The sequence below is a fragment of the Lissotriton helveticus genome, chromosome 3_1 (genome assembly GCF_964261635.1).
Source record: "Lissotriton helveticus chromosome 3_1, aLisHel1.1, whole genome shotgun sequence".
Classification (NCBI taxonomy): Eukaryota; Metazoa; Chordata; class Amphibia; order Caudata; family Salamandridae; genus Lissotriton; species Lissotriton helveticus.
Window position 1 is genome coordinate 1,237,294,367 of NC_136061.1, and position 19,826 is coordinate 1,237,314,192.

The 19,826-nt window shown below is 46.7% G+C and overlaps 1 protein-coding gene across 2 annotated transcripts in view; it reads left to right on the top strand.

Annotated features, from left to right (window-relative positions):
• LOC144823403 (ceramide kinase-like protein) overlaps positions 1-19,826 on the top strand; it is a 534,328-nt gene that overhangs the window by 243,676 nt on the left and 270,826 nt on the right. The gene's annotated exons all lie outside the window — the stretch shown is intronic.

Sequence of the window (19,826 nt, forward strand, 5' to 3'; positions counted from 1 at the left end):
ACCAACTGGCCCAACATTGTGCAAGACATCAAATGTCAGTCAATATCAAATTGGGGGGAAGCGGAAACAGCTGCCAACTTATGGTGTTTGAGAATGGACAAACATGGGAGGAACTGAGAGATTTACAAAATGCAGCAGGACCAAAAGAAAGGAGAAGATGGAGAAAGTTTGGTTGTCAGCAGAGAAATGAGGATGGTGTCATTGTTTGCTCTGATGGTATGCCTGTATTGCCTGACAGCTTGCTTGCTCCTATGGCCCGGCTAATACATGGAAATACGCACATTGGTAGGGATGCCATGGTTCTTGTCTTCAAACAGACATGGTTCAATTCGAAGTTCAGGAAAGTAGCAGAGAGACTCTGCCAGAGGTGCTTAACATGTCAGCAGTAGAATGCCGGGAAGAAAACAGTAGTTTCACTGGGTAAAATTGGGAAAGCAGAAGGTCCTTTTATAAGGTTACAAATTGACTTTATCCAGTTACCCCCTTGTAAAGGAATGAAGTAAGTCCTTGTCATTGCCTATTTTCAAAATGGGTAGAGGCTTATCCTGCAAAGAAAAATGATGCTATCACTGTAGCCAAATTGTTATTGCGAGAACTAATACCTAGGTACGGTTTTCCAGTCACACTTGAATCAGACAGAGGTGGGCATTTTCAGAATGAAATAATGAGTCAAATCTGTGAAGCATTCAAAATTACTCAAACACTGCACTGTGCATATCTCCCAGAGGCTTCTGGAGTGGTGGAACAACTGAATGGCACTATCAAGTCGAGACTAGGAAAGATGTGTGAATCTACTGGCATGAACTGGATAGACGCTTTACCGCTTGTCCTTATGGGAATCAGAAGTATTTCAGACAGAAAGACAGGCCTGAGTCCCCATGAGATCCTGATGGGAAGAGTAATGCGACAAGCATGGGTACCAGGACACAAACTGATAAGCATTTCTGATGATTTGGTACTAGAGTACTGCAAGCAAGTGCGTTCTATCTCTCACCAGATTGGGGAAGACGCCGTCGCCAGGCCAGCAACTCCAGTCCATAATCTGAATCCAGGTGATTGGGTGGTACTAAAGAAACACACCCGATCGAGTTGCCTTGCACCGAAGTGGGGAAAACCAAGACAAGTGATTCTGGTAACCACAACAGTGGTGAAGTGTGCCGGTGTGTCAAAGTGGATCCATGCCAGCCATACGAAAAAGGTAACTGAAGACGAAGAAACTGACGCTGAAGGTTGTCCAGCGGAGGGGTCTCCAGATGTTGGTCCTGAAGTAGCTGATGACGAACAACCGAGCACCAGTCAAGATGAATGGATTCCAGTAATCGACCTGACCCTCGATCCAATAAGAACCAGAAGCCAAACATACTCAGATAGAGAGTGGGATAGTGAGGAGGAGACAAGAATAGAAGGAGATAATCAGATTATCGAAATCCATGTAAAATCTGATGAAGAAGAAGGTCATATAGGGACAGAACAGGCTATCGACACACCTCCAAGAACTCCTGAGACTGAAAAGGGACAGATAGAAATTAGGGCGAAAGATCAAGCGGAAGAAAAACAAAGGTTCGAAGTGCTTGAACAGGATCAGATAGAAATAGACGAAAGTCTTCAGGTCACAGAAATTGAAACATCCAAAAGTAAAACCCAGCATACACCTGAACAAGGCCAGCTTAGCATCCAGGCAGAAGAAACTGAAACAAGACCTGGGACTAGTCAGACAGAAACGGAAGAAGAAGACGTTGAAGCAGAAGTGCCACAACAGAACGAAAATAAAAGAGCATTAGAAGAAAGCCAAACAACAGTGCCAGTTAAACGATTCAAGAAAAAGAATAGAGAACCAAGGTACATCAAAAGACTGAGACTAAGACTGAAAACAGTAGAAGAGAAACTTGAGCAAAGGAAGCAAAAACAGAGCCAACTGGAGAAAACACTAAGCGAAGAAGTGCCCGAATAAAAAGACTGAACGAAAAGTATCAGGATCCTGAATGGACTTACCTGGTGTTGGAGGAATTCGAGGATCTTGACATAAGTGACGAGAGTGATGAAGAATTGACTGCTGACCAGTCTACCGAAGAAGAAGAACCAACCTGAAGTTGCCCTGTGTAAGCAACCTGTGTAAAGTTACAAAGAGGGGTTAAAAAAGCTTCTTTTGAGCGAAAATGTCTGATTCCAATGTGAATGGAAGACCTAGACGTAATTGTTGTAAAACATGCTGCAAAGTATGTGTATGTAGTGTAGCGTTAGTATTAATATTATGGATAGGACTAACAATTACTATTCCTTATATGATGAGTAAAGATACTGATTTTGACTCTACAAAGACTGTGACAAAGGACACAGAAGAGCTGCAAATGAAAAATACACCACAAAATGTAAAAGGACATGAGAAAGCACTTAGCATTAGACAAACTAAAATAGACTTAGAAGCATCAGATGAGGAAGGACTACATTATCACAGAATCAAGAACAGGACTCATTTAAACGTATTTGCAAACCTTTTAGTGCATTATGTAGAGGCCATGGAAATAGAGAACTGTTATGTTTGCATGAAGCTACCTACGTCTGTAGCTGAGGAAGTGACCTACCATCACTTGCCATTAACATACGGAATTTCCTGTAGTATTTTAGCTAGCTTATTCTATAAAAGAGGACCGTTACAGTACTATTACTCTAACTCAGAAGTGATATTTTCTGAACTTCCTATACGTGGAAATCTGAACCCTATACATACCAAAAGTGATGTAACACGTTATATGGGAGAATATTTTCTGACTATAGGTACCATAGATTTAGGTGAAGCACATAGAGATAACTTGACCTGTTCATTACATGAACAAGAGAAAATGTTTTTAAACATGGCAGAGAAAAGAAGAGAGAGTTTCCAAAGAAAGGCGAATGATAAAAGACAGAAAACTCCTAAGTGGGCTGAAAACATGGGAAGCACCTCAAATGGTGGAGCTAATCCTGCTTTGTTGCTGGATTTCGAAAAGAAAGGGAAACTCTGTCTTCACAGAGAAAAGACTAGTTATTATAACAACATTTTCATTGGTTCCAGTCAATGTGAACACAATTACATGGTAATTGGAGGTTGGGGTTTCAAAAATGGGTCAGAACCTGTGTTTCCCGGAATTTATTATATATGTGGAAGCAAGGCTTATTTCAAATTGCCGGATCACTGGTATGGAAGCTGCTATTTTGGAATTGTCTTCCCGAAAATATACCATGTGAATGAAATTGCTGGAAGCAATGAAAACACTAATGAATTAGTGCGTAGTAAAAGAGAAAGCGTAGGATAAATACTAGGTGATATCTTTAGTGCATTGATACCAGCAGTGGGAGTGACTCTGAACACACACAGAATTTGCAAATTGTCAACAGTAGTGGAACGGTTATCTACTGACACTGCTGCAGGTTTCCTGATGGTCAATACCGAAATGGTTGCGATCAGATCTATGGTTTTGCAGAACAGACTTGCTCTTGACACCTTATTAGCAAAAGAGGGCGGAGTCAGTAGAATGTTAAAAGCGCAACATTGTTGCACTTACATACCTGACAAAAGTGTCGAAATCAAAAGGTATGTGAGGAACATTACACATTTGGAAAAAGAGCTCAAACCACTGGAGGTTGACAGTGCCTGGAAGAGACTAACTGATGGTCTCCCCTCTGTAGGTCATTGGTTTTCTAACATAGGTAAAAATCTTGTGAGTAAAATACTGATGCCAATAGCAGGTATAGGTTTAATTGTGCTAATTGTCGTAATCTGCTGCAAATGCCGAAAACACAAAAAGAAATATGCGATGAATAAAAGAGGAGTGAAACGGAATGTGGATGAACTAGAATTAGAGGAAATGAATAATCAAATTTACAAAAGGGTGAAGAATTCTCACCCTAACAAAAATATAAAAGAAAAATTGAATCGTATGTTTGAAGAAATAGAATTGGGAAAGCTGTGAGAAGTTGGCATCTGGTTCCATTAATAGTGATGATAGTAAATATCATCAAAGAGGGGATTGATGGAGCAAGGATTCGCACGTTACGCGACTTGCTTGTACTCATGAACCTCGTATAATGTTAATAGTCTAATCAAATTGTTTGTCTTACTAATATTGCACATTTTACACTACACGGGGTGTCCCAGTGACGCTTGCCTATGTGTACTAAATCATAATAACGCTTGCTACTAAAATGGCCGCTGCTTCGCGGGAATTTAGTCTGCGCATGCGTCGGTCATAATCACGTGACGTGACGCACTCGCAGTTCTGGTGGGAAATGTTTGCTCATGCGCAATACTGCTAAAAATGGCCGCTTTGTTTTCTCATATGCTTCGTGCTTGCAAGGCTGCTATTGCAAAGTTGTTTGTTCCGCACTCATCCTAACGCTATAGTTATTATAAAGTAAGGGGTGTAGAGTAGCTATTAATGGTATACAGTGTATTCATTTTTTCCTGTATTTCTAAATTGTTTTCGCTTACTTTTCATGTACTGCATTCTTTGGGGCCTGAGGAACACTCGTGACTCCATCTTGAAAAGTCTTTCTGGTACTCGTCACGTGATGAGGGAAAGAACCTCATGAGGCAGTGGAACCCAGCCAGCTGGCAGCCAAAGCCAAGATGCTCCTGGGAACCTGCACTACGACCCAGCTGCAGAAGCCGACTTGTACCTAAAACTGTTACAATTGTATTTCACTACTGTATGCTCTATTGTATTTTGTAAATCTAGTGTCATGAGAAGATAGAACTTAAGGGGTGGGTACGAAAACTGAATATTAAGTCTGGGAAAGTCAAAATCTTAGGTAAATGGTGACCTAATCCCCTCCTTTATCCAATCAGAACTTGAGGACCCTTTCACTTGCAGCATTAGTGGGTGGTACACTGACCCGAAAACAGTATAACTAGCCTAGGTTTAGCTAGAGAAATTGTCCGACTTGTCCGAATAGCTGACCTGTCACTGACCCAATGAATTCTATAGGTGATTAATGTAGGAAGGTGGATATCTGACTATGGTTACCCCCAAACTTTTTGCCTGGTGTCAGACATGCCTGGGGCACACAAGGTGTCCCTGTGCATAGGCCAGTTCAAACCGGTGCTGGGGCTTTCCAGCCCCAGTCCTGGAGTGAAACTTATTTATTTATTTATTTATTTATTTATTTATTTATATTCTTATAACGCGCCTGAATCAGCCCCGAAGGGATATCTCCGCGCGTGGCTCCTGAGTGAGAGGGATAAATCATATTAGGGGGAATGACAGAGGAAGAGATCAAGTTAACCAGATGTGAATAGGAAAGTTTTTAATTCCTTCCTAAAGGAAAAAAGATTGGAGATTTGTCTCAGCTGTGGAGGTAGAGAGTTCCACAGCAGGGGGCCTTTTAGGGAGGGTGCTCGACCTCCCTGTCTTGCTCTGGTAACTTTTGGTATATGTAGCAACATAGTGTTGCTGGATCGCAGAGCACGTCCGGGAGAGTAAAGGAAAAAAATGTCTTTTAGATATTTGGGACCAGACCCATAAATACACTTATGCATAATGCAGCAGAGTTTAAAACTCACCCTCTGTCGCACTGGAAGCCAGTGAAGGTGGCAGAGAAGGGGACGGGAAGGGGTACGAGGGGGAGCATTCAGGATGAGTCTTGCCGCGGTGTTCTGCACCACCTGCAGTCTGCGTAGTTGTTCATGGTTGGCGGAGCTAAGTAGACTATTGCAATAGTCTACCCGCCCAAGAATTAGAGCCTGTACCAGCGTTTTCCAATGGATGTTCGGTAGGAAAGGGAAGATACGCCGTAAAAGACCAATTGTGCGGAAACACGTTCCCGCAACCTGACTGACATGATCTTTCATAATCAGATTTTGGTCCAGTCGTACCCCCAGATTTTTGATGGTCTGTTTAGGCGATGGGACAGGTCATAGCTCAGGTGGCCACCAATCCGGCGACCATAGCAGGGTGGCCCCTCCAAACAACATGACCTCCGTTTTGGTCACATTGCACTGGAGGAAGTTCTGGGCCATCCAACCAGCTACCGCCCTCATGCCATTTTGAAAGGATTGCATGACTGCAGGTGTGATGGTTTGAAAGGGAAACAGCAGCTGAGTATCGTCAGCATAGGAAATTGGTGAGAACCCATAAGATCTAATGATCTCGGCCAGAGGGGCCACATACACGTTAAATAACGTGGGGCTCAAGCATGAGCCCTGTGGCACACCTTTGGTAAGCTTCCTGCAGACAGATTTATGGGAGCCTAATTTGACACCCTGTTGTCTGCCTTCAAGAAAGCTTTCAAGCCATGCAAGAGCGGTCCCCCTTACTCCCGCTCCCTTCAGACGGTCGAGAAGAATTTTGTGCGACACCGTATCGAAGGCAGCGGATAAGTCCAATAGCACCAGAATCACTGAGCTCCCCCTGTCCAGTGACATTCTGATGTTATCTGTCACTGACAGGAGGGCTGATTCGGTGCTATGGTTGGGCCTAAAACCAGATTGCGAGTGGTCTAGGCCGCCCGCTGCCTCGATGTAATTCGACAGGTGTGCATTTACATGCTTCTCGACCATCTTGCTGTAATATGGCAGAAGGGAGATGGGACGGAGGTTGGAAAGTTCCGTCCACGGGAGAGCCGCATTCTTGCGAATAGGGTTCACCACTGCAATTTTCCATTCAGTTGGTACTTTTCCCTCTTTGAGAGACTGGTTAATTACATCCTGAATGTAGGGAGCTAGCAGGTTAAGATTTTAACGGGGATGAGATCATCCGGCGAACCAGATTTTATTTGGGTCATTATGGTGTAGAGTTCATCAGTGTTAACAGGAGGAAATGTGGTTAATGTAAGGTTGGCATTTCTGCTGGGGGAGGAAACATTCATAGTGTCACTATTTAGTTGGGATACTAAAATTTTTCCATGGATGGTCTCTATTTTGTTTTCAAAGTATAATGAGACTTCATCACATAGACTTTGTGAGAAGTCATCTGGACTTATACAAGCCATAGGTTTTACAAATGTTTCCAAAACTTGACAAAGGAAAGGGGTGTAACCACCCCCCTTCCTGGTTCCACCCAGAGGAGGGACCTAGTAGGTGATCCGGCCCCCCAGATTCGAATAAGAGTGGGAACTGTGTCCTGAGACTTCAGATCATCCTGAATCAACTTGAAACTAAGAAGACGACTGGACTTCGACATTCTGCTGCACAGAAGACTGAAGAGCATCTCCCTTGTGGCCTAGGAGTGGCCACCCTGTGAACACAGGCACCATCCAGCAACTCGACGTCTGCTTTGCCACCGCCTCCCGCCGGAGCCCGAGCCCAGAGCCTGACAAGACCCAGACTCCCAGACTTCTCACAGCCCGATCCACAGTCCCTGCAAAGAAGGGACCCGTGGAGGCACCGAGAGACGTGGGACCAGACCTCTTGGAAGACCCCCGAGAAGCTGACTGCCCAGCATCAGAGGCACCCTCGACGCTGTGCTTTGGGGTTTGAGAAGCCCCAACCTCGAGCAGCCCTTGCACCGAAGATCAGCCCCCCAGCATCTCCACGATCTGCGTGGGGCCCTTTTGCACTGTGCCACTCGACGCGCCATCCCTGCCACTTGCCACGTGGCTAGCGGCCATCTTGGCGACGAAAACAACGAACTACACCACTGGTCTGGTTGCTCCAGATTGGCCCTTGCTCCCCTGAAAAGGAGCACCCGCTCTGACCTTGCTGGTCCGAGTGAGAAGCTTGACTCACTTCCTGCGTGGCTTGCTTTAGCCAAGGCCTGTTTGCTCCAATCAAGTTGCCGACACCGCCATCAGCGAGAGCCTACGTGGGACAGCTCGTGACCGACTCCTGGACGTCCTTGACCTCTTCGTGTCCAGGTGGCTGCAGAGACAATCTTCACGACATCACCTGTTTGCACCCGACATCGCCTGGTTCCTTCCTGGTTCCACGGTAGTCACTGGCTAGTGACTTTGAACATTGTCCCCTCTGCTTTCAGGTCTTCACCTCTTCAAATCCACCCTTGGATCCACCGGAACTCTTCACCTCGAGCCGCCTGCAGCATCTTCAGCTCCAAGCACCATCGACCTGCGTGACGAAACCCGACACTACTTCGACCCTGTGCACCCGCTTCCTGTGGGTGAGGTATACACCTCTAGTGTCTGTGTCTAAAGTTTTATCCTTCTAGGTCACTCGGAAGGTTCCTTAATAACTAACTTTGTAACTTTTACGCACCATTGACATTGCATTGGTAAAGCGTGCACTTTCCGCACTGCACCCGAGTCCCGCGGGCCTTTCCCGACTTCTTCACTGCTAGTCCCGAACAGCTCCAGCGATTCCCCAGGCCCTAGGCCTCTTAACTTTCCCCATAGTGGTTCTTATACCACTATTTTAGTATATGGTTTAGGTGGCCCCTAGGGCTCATCCATAATTGTGCAACTTTTGTATATTTAAACTGTGTTTTGTTTTAACGCATTTGCTTCTGTGCTCATAAAGAGTATCAGGGTTATTTGTAGAAATAAATCTATATATATTTTCAATATATATCTGTGTGGTGTCCTTTCATTTGGTATTCAAGGGACTGTGTATGGTAAAACAGCTTGCTTCACATGCCTTTACAGAGTTTAGCCTAAGACTGCTTAGTCCACTGGACCCATCTCTGTTGAGAGTGACCCTCCAAGGGCACCATCCAAATTTGCTATCTTTCCATTTAAGGAACTGAGGCAACTGTGTTCCATGAGAGGAATCAAAACAGGTCCTACTCCTACAGCAGGACACCTCAGAGAGCTGTTAGACCAGTCTGAAGCTCTAAAGAACTCCAAACCAGGCCCCTCAGGGACTGGTGAGGAAGGTTCTCCTTCTGAAGAAGAAAACACTGATGCCCCTGCCCCTGTTATCCACATAGATGAGGAAGCCCAGGTCACTGGAGATACTCAGCCAGAGGATGAGGAAGAAGAGGAGGAGGAGGAAGAAAGTGGGTCTGATGATGAGAGAAATAGCCAGGTGTTAGTCAGCAGGCTTAACCAGGCTAACCTAAGCTTATTTGGGACTGAAGGTGGGTCCAACCCATTCAGACCCCCAAATGGACTTAACCAGGAGCATAGGAGGAGGAGGAATCACTCAGGTGAGTCCAATACTTCCCATGTTTCTAGAGGTTCTCATGGCAACTCCAGAAGGGAGTTGACTAGCCCTCAGAGAAGGGAACATGAGGCCAAAATGAGAGAGGCTGAACTTAGGATCCAGGGGCAAGAGTTAGAAGTTGCCCTGGCCAAAGAGAAACTTGCTAGAGCAAGGCAGCCTAGAGAGAGTGGATTAGTATCCACTGGTGGCAGCACTATCCCTAAGGATAAAGACAGGTCCTATGACAATAGAAACCTGAGTAAGATTGTGCCCCCCTACAAAGTTGGGGATGATATCCACAAATGGATGACTGCACTTGAGAGAGCTTGCAAAGTACAGCAGGTCCCTCAGGAGCAGTGGGCAGCAATCTTGTGGCTCTCCTTTGAAGGTAGAGGCCGAGACAGACTCCTCACAGTTAGTGATGGGGATTCTAGAAACTACCTGGTCCTGAAGAGTGCTCTGATTGATGGGTTAGGCTTAACCACTGAACAGTACAGGTTAATGTTCAGAGACACCCAGAAGACACAGACTCAGGACTGGTCTGAATTTGTTGAATGTGCCACTAAGGCTCTGGAGGGCTGGTTGCTGGGAAGTAAGGTTACAGACTATACAGGATTGTATAATTTAATTATGAGAGAGCAAATCTTAAGTAATTGTCAAAATCAGCTTCTACATCAGCACCTGGTGGACTCTGATCTGACCTCTCCACAAGAATTGGGTAAGAGGGCAGACAAATGGGTCAGAACCAGGATCAGGCCTAAGAACCAGGGTGGTGACCAAAAGAAAGAGACTACCAAGCCTCAAGAGAAAGGTGGGGATAAAACCAAAGAGAAAACTTCCCCAGGGCCCCAAAACACCAAGGATGGGGGTGGGTCCCAAGGCACTTCCTCTACACAGAAAAAGCCTTACTGCCATAACTGTAAACAGGTTGGTCATTGGAAAACACACAGCTGTTGTCCAATGAATGGTAATAAGGAAAACATACCTCCAGGTAAAGCTCCAACACCTCCTGTCACTGTTAGCAGTGGTCCCCCAGGTGGTGGGAGCACCCCCAAGAATTTGGGTGGGTTTACCTTTGGAACAGAGGTGGACTCTGGCCTAACCAGGTCCCCAACTGATCTGTCTATGAGACTGGCATGGGGTTAGCCAATTTCACTGATTGCCCAAATACTTTGAGCAAGTATAGACAAGAACCCCTCATCAATGGTTTGAAAGTTGAGGCCTACAGAGACACAGGGGCTAGTATCACCATGGTGGCTGAGAATCTAGTCCCCTCTAGGCAACTTTCACCTGGTGCCACATATCAGGTGACAAACATTGATGGAGTTCAGAAAAATCATCCCATAGCAGTGGTAAATCTCAGCTGGGGAGGAGTCACTGGCCCAAAGAGAGTGGCAGTGTCCTCAAACTTGCCTGTAGATTATCTACTGGGGAATGATTTGGAAATCTCAGCCTGGGCTGCTGTTGAACAGGAAACCCATTCTAGAATGGTAAATCTCCATGGAAAGGTTAGTGGGGCTGTGCTGGCCACAGCCCCAATACAAGATGTCCTTCCTGAAAAGGTCCCATCTTCAGCTAACCTCCCTCCTGAAAAGATTAGCAGGGCTGTGATGGTAACAGCCCATACCCAAACTGAGTCTCCTCCTGAAAAGGTTGGTGGGGCTGTGATGGCCACAGCCCAAACTCAAACTGATACATGTGTTGTGAAGCCTGAAAAGATGGATCACTCCACACAAACAGAGAGCATTGAGGAGGAAGAGAAATCTCCCTCCCCCCAGACTTTAGGAAAGGATCAGCCTCCTCAGGGAACTGAGCTTACCCCTGATGAAGGAACTGCCCCAGAGGTAGTCAGGCCTAGCCTGACAGAGCCTCTGATGTCAGTGGACCCTTCTCAGGTGGGACCCAGTCTGGAGCAGGTATCCTGCCCCTCTCTACCTTGCCTTAGTCAGCCCAGGGCTGCAGAGGACAAGAAGGACAGTGAGCCCCAAAGGGCCCCCTGTCAAATAAAGCACCCACATCAACAGATTAGGGGCACCAGAGCTAGCAGCCCTAGCCAGGTGAAAACTTTAAAAACTCCTGAGGGATCCCCCTTAAAATTAGTTAGGGACCTCCCACAGATGGATTCTGTTGGGCACAGCCGAACCTGGGACCCAAAGGGCCCAAACCTGACCTGTCCCTCCAATAAGCCAACAGAAGGGACCCAGCCTCCAGCTTTAGGTAGCCAGAGGTTGCCCCTGAGAGCACAGTGCAACTCAGTCAAAGAAAGAAAGGCCTACATGGTGGAAAGTGATTGGAGGAAGCTGAGTCCTACAGAGGAATCTCACTTCAGTACTCCATCTCAACATCAGCCTTTAACTTTGCCAAGACACACCACAGGTAGAGATTCCCTATGGTGGAGACCCTCAGATACCCTTAGGGTGAGGGATCGCTTAGTGGACCATGAGACAGGGGGTAACCAAGCCAGAGCTGGTACTTCCTTATATGGCCACTTAGGCAATATAGGCTTACCTGGTCAAGGATAGCCTTATCTCCTTTCGTTTGGGGGGGGGGGGGTTGTGTAGGAAGGTGGATATCTGACTATGGTTACCCCCAAACTTTTTGCCTGGTGTTTAGCTGGTTTTTGACTTTAGTTGGCCTGGGATCCTGCTATCCAGGGCCCCAGGCTAATTGCTCTCTCCTTAAAATGGACTCCATGTACCTTAGGTACATACACAATTGGAATTGGCACACCTTATTGGCCCCTGTAACAGTGTACCCAGGTACCCAGGGCATAGGTGCTTCCAAGGCCTACCAGGGGCTGCAGCATGTATTGTGCCACCCCTGGCCTGGCCTACATATTTGACACAACTGGCTGATCACTCAGCTGGGGTAAGTCGGTGTAATCACCCCTTACTTAGGTGTAGTATGCCTATACCTAACCTAAAATGGACACATATGTTCCTATCAGTCACTCCTATGGAAGGCCTCATCAATCCTGGAGGCAGAGTGCTTGGAAATATGTGAGATGGTGCTCTGGCATGAGCTGAGCCTGTCTGCAGCTTTCGGAACCATGTCCTTTAGCTGTTTCATGATACTGCCATACCATATACTCTTAAGTGCATTATGAACCTCGCGGTTAAATGCTATCTTGGGTTTGGCTTTATCAAAACATGTCGAGTAAGGTGTCATACGAATTGGAATACTACCCCCTCACCAGTTCTGGCGACGGGGGTAGCATTCCACCCTTCTAGAGGGACACGACATGTACCTAGCCTGAACCCCGGTTAAAGTTAAACAGAGCCTCAGCATCACAAAATGGATGCTGCCACCACAGACACAAGTCTGACCTCCTGCTGCTGGGAGTCCTTCCAGCGAGGGCAGCTTGGACAAAGGGTTTCCTGCCTGGGGAGGTGCTAGCACCACCCCAGACAGGATTTTGTGTATTGGGTAGGACAGGGCTGAATAGAATCAGACATGCCTGGGGCACACAAGGTGTCCCTGTGCATAGGCCAGTTCAAACCGGTGCTGGGGCTTTCCAGCCCCAGTCCTGGCGCGAAACTGGACAAAGGAAAGGGGGTGTAACCACCCCCCTTCCTGGTTCCACCCAGAGGAGGGACCTAGTAGGTGATCCGGCCCCCCAGATTCGAATAAGAGTGGGAGCTGTGTCCTGAGACTTCAGATCATCCTGAATCAACTTGATACTAAGAAGACGACTGGACTTCGACATTCTGCTGCACAGAAGACTGAAGAGCATCTCCCTTGTGGCCTAGGAGTGGCCACCCTGTGAACACAGGCACCATCCAGCAACTTGACGTCTGCTTTGCCGCCGCCGGAGCCCGAGCCCAGAGCCTGACAAGACCCAGACTCCCAGACTTCTCACAGCCCGATCCACAGTCCCTGCAAAGAAGGGACCCGTGGAGGCACCGAGAGACGTGGGACCGGACCTCTTGGAAGACCCCCGAGAAGCTGACTGCGCAGCATCAGAGGCACCCTCGACGCTGTGCTTTGGGGTTTGAGAAGCCCCAACCTCGAGCAGCCCTTGCACCGAAGATCAGCCCCCCAGCATCTCCACGATCTGTGTGGGGCTCTTTTGCACTGTGCCACTCGACGCGCCATCCCGGCCACTTGCCTCGTGGCTAGCGGCCATCTTGGCGATGAAAACAACAAACTACACTGCTGGTCTGGTTGCTCCAGTTTGGCCCTTGCTTCCCTGAAAAGGAGCACCCGCTCTGACCTTGCTGGTCCGAGTGAGAAGCTTGAATCACTTCCTGCGTGGCTTGCTTTAGCCAAGGCCTGTTTGCTCCAATCAAGTTGCCGACACCGCCATCAGCGAGAGCCTACGTGGGACAGCTCGTGACCGACTCCTGGACGTCCTTGACCTCTTCGTGTCCACGTGGCTGCAGAGACAATCTTCACGACATCACCTGTTTGCACCCGACATCGCCTGGTTCCTTCCTGGTTCCACGGTAGTCACTGGCTAGTGACTTTGAACATTGTCCCCTCTGCTTTCAGGTCTTCACCTCTTCAGATCCACCCTTGGATCCACCGGAACTCTTCACCTCGAGCCGGCTGCAGCATCTTCAGCTCCAAGCACCATCGACCTGCGTGACGAAACCCGACACTACTTCGACCCTGTGCACCCGCTTCCTGTGGGTGAGGTAACTCAGCAACGCCGGTGTTCCCACACTGGTATACACCTCTAGTGTCTGTGTCTAAAGTTTCATCCTTCTAGGTCACTCGGAAGGTTCCTTAATAACTAACTTTGTAACTTTTACGCACCATTGACATTGCATTGGTAAAGAGTGCACTTTCCGCACTGCACCCGAGTCCCGCGGGCCTTTCCCGACTTCTTCACTGCTAGTCCCGAACAGCTCCAGCGATTCCCCAGGCCCTAGGCCTCTTCACTTTCCCCATAGTGGTTCTTAAACCACTATTTTAGTATATGGTTTAGGTGGCCCCTAGGGCTCATCCATAATTGTGCAACTTTTGTATATTTAAACTGTGTTTTGTTTTAACGCATTTGCTTCTGTGCTCATAAAGAGTATCAGTGTTATTTGTAGAAATAAATCTATATATATTTTCAATATATATCTGTGTGGTGTCCTTTCATTTGGTATTCAAGGGATTGTGTATGGTAAAACAGCTTGCTTCACATGCCTTTACAGAGTTTAGCCTAAGACTGCTTAGTCCATGCTACCCCTAGGATAGCTTGTCTATAAGGTTGACTTTACAACCTGCACCATAAGGGTTGCTTGGCATGGTACAAGGTGATCACTAGAACTAGTGAGCATCATATACCAGGCCAACTTCTCACAATTAATAAAGAGGGCTGCGGAGCACTCTGTCCGTAATTTCCACAAACTCAATCAGGGTTTTTGAAACCTTAAGTGCTGGCGAAGCACTTTGTTGGGAGATTCGAGAAACCAATCGGGGTTATTGGCAGATTCCTTGCAGAGAGGGAGTAGCGCAGGCGTTGCATCCGAAGCTGCAGGTGTTGGTCGTATCCTTAGACGAATCCGGTCCTGATCCAAATCCTGGGGTTATCCTGTCCTGACTGTCCGTGAGCCATACCTGTTCGCCTACCAGCAACCTAAGTCCTTGAGGGTCCTGTCCCCTGTTTCCCAACTGACCCGTGGCCAGGGTTAGTTCTACAATCTGTCCTAGGTAAATATAATCCATGTGGGTGTCTGTCATTCTAAAACTCTTTCCTATTGGCTTGAACGAAGTATACATTTACATATGTCATTTAACCTTTCTCTCCTCAAATAAAGATTTTTCATGTTTTATTGTTTATTAGCGTGTTCCACTTTTACCTACCTTTAGTAAATGCCGAAACTGTTTGCATATGAGTTTGTTCCAATCTTACCCTTCCTATAGAGAATAAGCATATCTGGATAAATCAAATAGTCTGAGTTTCATTTCCTCTGAATCGTTAGTGAGTTTCTAAAGTCTACTTTGATTAGTATGTTCCCTTTCTTTACCCGCCTTTAGTGAAGTTGTGAAGTTCTGTTTATCCAAATAGCGTGTTCCTTATTTTCCCTTCCTTTATTTTCGTGATTCTAAATGCTTCTTACTCTCATACATAGTTATACCATTTTTATGATTCTCGTGATAGATAGTTTGATTGGTGTTAACCTTTGGCTCATGATGATTAGATAAAGGTTTTGAAAACTTCCCGAGTGTGTGGTTATTTACGAGTACAAAAACATTATTCAACTGTATATGGTATTTTTTTGGTTTTGCCTACTTATCTTCACAGCTAGCTCCCTGATCCATTGTGATCATAGGTACCCGTAACGGTGGAGTGGTAAGACGGGTACATTGGAAATTCAATAAGGAAGGAACTGGGATACTGGTAGTAGAGTGTAAGGTTACCCGATTAATAAATATGGAAGATTGAATTTATGGGCCCAATGCGTATATGGTAAAATTGTGAGCCGGGTGACCTGAGCGCTCTATCATTAGTCGATAGGAATGGTGTAAGCAAAAAGAATTGCGTTTACATCCCCTCGTGGAGGCACTCCGAGACGTTCATAGAAATGACTCTTAGCTTTTTTCAAAACTCAGGTTTATTCCAGATTTGTTTTAAACATTGTAGAAGAGTTTTCTCTGTTTCATAGGTTAATAGATATTACATCATATCCATGTGATGAACAACCATATTTCTCCAATGCATTTCGGGCTGCACGCCCTTTATCAAGGAGAAGCTAAAAAGAAGAAAAGATAAGCCCGGATCAGGGTGGGGGAATATAACAAGGAAGTCGTAATGGGCCAAGTAATGGTTTAATAAGTGCCGATCAACAAGTGAGGTGACGTGACTGTCGAGGGCAGCATAACAAACAATGAACTAAAAACGGTGTGCAAATGTGACAGGCGCGTGTAAAGATTACTGATCAATAGGGGTCGTGTGGGCAATATAATGAAAAATAACAAGAAACGTGTTCCCATTTGCACACCGTTTTTAGTTCATTGTTTGTTATGCTGCCCTCGACCGTCACGTCACCACGACTTCCTTGTTATATTCCCCCACCCTGATCCGGGCTTATCTTTTCTTCCTTTTAGCTTCTCCTTGATAAAGGGCGTGCAGCCCGAAATGCATTGGAGAAATATGGTTGTTCATCACATGGATATGATGTAATATCTATTAACCTATGAAACAGAGAAAACTCTTCTACAATGTTTAAAACAAATCTGGAATAAACCTGAGTTTTGAAAAAAGCTAAGAGTCATTTCTATGAACGTCTCGGAGTGCCTCCACGAGGGGATGTAAACGCAATTCTTTTTGCTTACACCATTCCTATCGATACTCAAAGTGTGTGACGGCCACACTACCCTCGAGTGCACCCTATCCAGCATAACCTCTAAATCAACCTTCAGTTAACAAGTGCTGTGCACCTACCATTCATCTTTATTGTGTATCACGCTCTATCATTAGAACACTCATCCCATTTGAAAAATTCCTCCAACATTTAACCACCATCAACCACTAGGTTTCAACCATTTATTCCCTCCTTAATACCCGGTCTGCAACTTAAACATCATTCCAATTATGTTTGGAAACTGACCTCCAGATCACCCTTGCCACTAAACAATGGCAAGAAGTGTTCCACTGCATCACTAATTTTGCCCGCCACACTCAGGGCAAGGATATCTTTTACAAACGCTTATACCTTTGGCACCTTACCCTCTTCCCCGCCCCCACTGCTTACACAGCATCAACCCCACCCACTCAGAGGCATACTGGCTTGGATGCGTTGGCACTGGTACTCTTATACACAGTTCATGGTCATGTCCCTACCTGGAGACTTTCTGGGATGCAATCGGCTCTGCAATCTTCCAATTTCAAGGCTGCAATCTTGACAAATTTCCTGAATTTGCTATTTTAGGCTGACCCACCGGGGATCTTTACCCACTCCACTCCACAGTGGGCAAGCACATCTCCCATCTGTTCCTTGCCGCCTAACACACAATACTCTCCCTTTAGGGGAAAGCTTTGCTCCCCCCTTACTAATGCTGGCTTCACAAGCTGTGGAAACTGCTCTGCCATTAAAAGATTGTATATGATTTGCTGGATATATCACCACTCTTCCACTCCGCAATGCTTCGCTACATGCTGCAAGGACACCACCGACTCCGCCACTGCCCAAACTGAACATCGACCAGCTCTGTCGACGCACTGTGACCTGCCAGCACCGCAGTGAGCGACGTCTCACCTTTCATCGCAAGCCCTAGTCTCATGGACTCCATCAACAAGCCACTTACTGCACCAAATCGTGAGGACATCGTCGCCGAAACGCTCCATTTCACGAAGCGACGTGACGTTTGCTACGACCGACTCGCACCAACGTGTTGGTCGCAAAATGAAAGCTACTGTGTCCGAGTCTGTCGACGTGGACACAGTACCTAGCCTAGCTGGCCCATATCGACTCGGTTGGCTGGAATTGTTAGACTCTGTCATATTCAGTATCGCGGTAGCCCCAGGAGGAGCTACCGAGTTGTAAGAGCTGTGTTTTATTCATTTTCCTGCAATTTAAAGGTTATTTTGCACAAGTACTGTTTTTCCAGAGTAGTATATGTTGGATTTTTATCATATTTGGTCTTGTTTGTTTAGATAAAGATTTACTATTTTTTGTCCATTTGTAGTGTTTTCGCTGTATTACTTATGTGTTCACAAATGCTTTACAGACTGCCTCTGAGATATGCCTGTCTGCTCGTGCCAAGCTACCAAGCGGGTGAGCAGGGGTTATTTTTGGAGTGTATCTCCCTTACCCTGACTAGAAGCAAATGTTCCTATTTGGACAACGGTACCTACCTTTGCCAACTAGAGACCCCCATTTCTAACATTGCTGGTCAGCGGTGAGGATCCTGGACTCACATTTGTGATTTACATACAGTGATTGGTGTACACTTCCAGCTTTATGCAGACCATTACGTGACCTCATACTTTAACTGATTTTCTTCCCTTGGATTGTTTTTTCTTCAAAGTAAAAGAACTGCCAATTTAGTCATCATGACCAAGCCAGCATCCATTGCATACAGTGATATCAAATTTGAGGAATATAGGGTAGAAACCTACACTGTGGCTCAACTGAAAGCTATATGTAAGAAATGTAACGTCTCTGTGAAAAGCCTCACCAGGAAGGATGAATACCAAAAGGCGCTGAGGGCCTGGTTGGAATCCAGAAATGCCTGGGGGCAGGATGAGGAGCCTCTGGTGGAGGCCGAGAATGTGGATGAGCAACAGGAGGGGAAATTGAATCTGCCAGGAGGGAGGGTACCTTCCGTGGATGGCAGCAGTTTTTCTCAAAGGGGTCTGTCTCCAGAGGAGTTGGAGGACAGAGAGAGATATAGGGTGCATGAGAGGGAGCTTGCTAAGCTCAGGCTGGGTGACATAGAAAATAAGAAGTTCGAGTTGGAAAAGCAGAAATTGGCCATGGAGGAAAAGATTATGCTTTTAGAGCATGAGAGAGGGTTGAGGGAGTTGGATCTGAAAGGAAATAGATTAGAGATCAATCCCTCCGGTGGCAGCACACCATCAGTGCCTGGGGAAGGAAAGGTATACATTCCCAAAGATGTTATCAAAGATTTCATGAAGCATGAGGACATTGGGCAGTGGTTTAAGGTCTATGAAGTAGCAATGAGGTCCCACTGGTTCCCTCAGAGCGATTGGGGAGCGGGGTTGTGGGGCCGCTTCATCAGTGTAGGAAGGAAGACATTGCTAGCTTTGCCCACTGAGGATCAGATGTCCTATGCCCCCATGAAGGAAGCCTTTATAGCAAGGTATGGATTGACCCCATAGCTTTATAGGCAGAAATTTAGAAACTGTAAGAAGCTGGAGTCAAGTACCTGGGTGGAGTATGTGTCCTTTTTTTGCAAGGCACTGGATGGTTGGGTGTAGGGTAGCAAGGTAAATGATTTGGTTGCATGGGAGCATTTGCCGGATAATTGTTTTCCAGAGCTACGTCAGCACCTGATTGACAGTAAGCTGACTGAATCCAGGAAGCTTGCTGTGGAGGCGGACCACTGGTTCAGCACCAGGGTCCAAAAAGGCTAGGTAGGAGACTCTGCCAAAGGTGGGCAGGGTCCCCAGCATAAGAGTTGGGGGGGACAAGGGTAAACAGAAGGAGTTCCTAAAAGGGCCCCAAAGTAATTCACAAGGGAACCAAGGTAACTCCAGCCTCCCACTGAGAAGAAACCATGTGTCCCGACAGATAAGCCTGTTCACAGGGGTCCCAAGACCTGTTTTAGTTGTGGTCAGGTGGGCCACTTCTTGGGGGATCCTAAGTGTCCCAAACCAGTTACACCAACACCCACTGATGCTCCACCCCAGCAGATGGCTAGTGTAGCCTTGGGGGAGGAGTCGGGCGTCCAAGAAGGGTGGGGTCCCACAGAGATGTCCCTGGTCTCTTTAGGAGACAGTAAGATGGCCCCAAGAGCTCCTCTGCCTGATAACACTAAGAAGTACAGACAGTGGTGACCATCAATGGCCATAGTGTGGAGGCTCTGAGAGACACCGGAGCCAGTGTGACAGCTGTCAGTTGTCGGCTGGTGTCTGAAGAGCAGGTGTTCGCTCACACATTCTACACAGTAGTTGCCGCTGACACCTCAGAGTGCCTCTGCAAAGTGGCACAGGTTCCCTTTGAGTGGGGGGGTCTCAGGTACGTTGAAAGTAGCTGTGAGGCCAGCCATGCCTATTGACTGTCTGCTAGGCAATGATTTGGAGAGCTCCCTTTGGGCGAAGGTGGAGCGGAGGTCTCATTTGAAGATGTTGGGTCTG